Consider the following 1,915-nt stretch of genomic DNA (forward strand, 5'->3'; position numbering starts at 1 on the left):
TTTCTATGCCACAGGCTACCTGTTTTGGCCTTATGAAATAATTTTCTTGATCAGAACATGGGGCTCAGAGCCTGAGATACCCCAGGAAGAAGGTCCTGATATCTTGTGATTTGACAAGGAATTTGAGAAATATGTACCGGAATCTCCCAACTTCTTAGGTTTGTTGTAGGAGACTTGGCAGTATTAATTGCTTTAATAGCGTTAAAGTCACTGTGATCGTCCTCCAATCATTACATTGCTCTTGATTATTACTTTTACTATTATGTCTCTTATTATGGATTGTTCATGGGTGGTTGTTATAAAACACTGACTACATTTTCTATTCAAGAGAAGGGTCTGATATTTGGAGACCATTTCTGATTGTTCCCCAGAAGACTTTTACACAACGAGGCTACAGTTCTCCCACTCCACTGCTTGGTTTCCTTTCATGCGGAAACCCTCTCAGCATGTTCCACATTCCTCTCCTGAGGCATATACCCTCCATGAGGGCAGGGAAGCCAAGTGGATAATGTCCCCAGGTTGGCAGATCCTAGAAAAATGTACACGTTCCGTCCAGAGATCAGCACCATTCCCTGTAGACCTGGGAGAGTCACACAACCCTCCTTGCCTCACTAGAGCCCGCATAAAATTTCTAATGTCATTTGGGTGCCCTGGAACTGCTCTTGTAATCCAAAAATACTGGAAAACAAATTAGCAGGGGCCTGAGTACCCTCAAAATTTTGCCGCGGCCCGGCGGCAGGAGTGACCTGATGTCCTGTGTCCTCCCGTCCTCTGCCTTTGCCAGGGGAGCACCGGATCCTGGGCTGTGTCCCCCGGTGCCCTGGGCTCCGGGCCTGCCACACTGTGAAGGACCTAAAGTACAACAATGTAGCATTTAAAAGCATCAGAGTCAATTTTGTGTGAAGTTAACTTATCCTTTATTACAATAAAACTCATAAGCCATTATACAGGTTAAAGGTTAAAGAAAAATGGAAAATATAGAAACAGTGAAATGCCAGGGGAGGGCAAGCCTCCGTTGGGCTGCAGCCACCACGAGCCCTGCGTTGGGAGCTGGGGCGAGCTCAGGGGTCGAAGCCAGTTGTTCCAGATGCAGGTGGCGGCTCTGGCACTCTGGGGACCCCGATTGCAGGTGCCGGGGCCTGCTCCTCCTCTGGGGTGGCCGCGGGTGCAGGGGGCTCCTCCAGGGCGGAGCAGTGAACTAGAGCAGTGACCACTATCTGCAGGGGCTTCACCTCCCCAGCGGGCGCTTCAGCGCGGGCCGAGCCCTCAGCCCCAGCAGCCGGAACGGCCTGGATCCCCGCAGGCCCCGACGGGGCAGCAGTCCCCACGGTCAGAGCTGGGACTTGCTCCTGAGCTGCTTCAGGGTGTTTTCCTTGGGCTGAAGCTGTAGCTCCAGGAAGGCAAAGTATCCCCATTAGGACGGACGTTCCACGTGCCTCCCAAGTCAAGACCACTCTTCCCACTGCTCCACGTGCGTGAGGGCATGAGCCCTGGGAGGTGTCCCCAGGCTGCAGCCCGTGGGGTGAAGTGTGAGCCCACCCCCTGCTCCCAGCCCAGCTGCATGGAGGCTGGATCGGCGGGGCCCACCCTGTCCCCAGCTCAGTCACCCCCAGGCCTCCTCACCCCCAGCCTCTGGCTCCACTGTATGGAGGCGTCTGAATTGTTGGAGGTTACGCCGGGCACGGAGTTCCACGTCTGAACCTGGCATGTGCTGTCTTATGAATTGCAGAATTTTCATAAGGGAGGGAAATTCGGGGAGCTGACAAAAGTCGTCCCCATAATAATCCAGCCATATTTCCAGCATGCAGGAGATGGCCCTGTGGAGGGACAGGCGGGCACAGGTGTCAGAAGACAGGGCTCTGTCACATGCAGGTGTCCCGGGGAAGCCGTGCAGGACCCGGGGACCCGGCCTCCC

The 1,915-nt window shown here is 54.2% G+C and overlaps 1 long non-coding RNA gene across 1 annotated transcript; it reads right to left on the reverse strand.

The window, feature by feature from the left end:
* Window positions 1-893: 893 nt before the first annotated feature.
* On the reverse strand, window positions 894-1,669 carry LOC140605439 (uncharacterized). Its single transcript, XR_012008096.1, has 2 exons — window positions 1,624-1,669; window positions 894-1,384 (listed from the first exon to the last, which is right to left on the reverse strand). It is a non-coding gene; the product is annotated as an uncharacterized lncRNA (long non-coding RNA).
* Between the last annotated feature and the right edge of the window lie 246 nt (window positions 1,670-1,915).

This window comes from Canis lupus, chromosome 15 (assembly GCF_048164855.1).
Source record: "Canis lupus baileyi chromosome 15, mCanLup2.hap1, whole genome shotgun sequence".
NCBI lineage: Eukaryota > Metazoa > Chordata > Mammalia > Carnivora > Canidae > Canis > Canis lupus.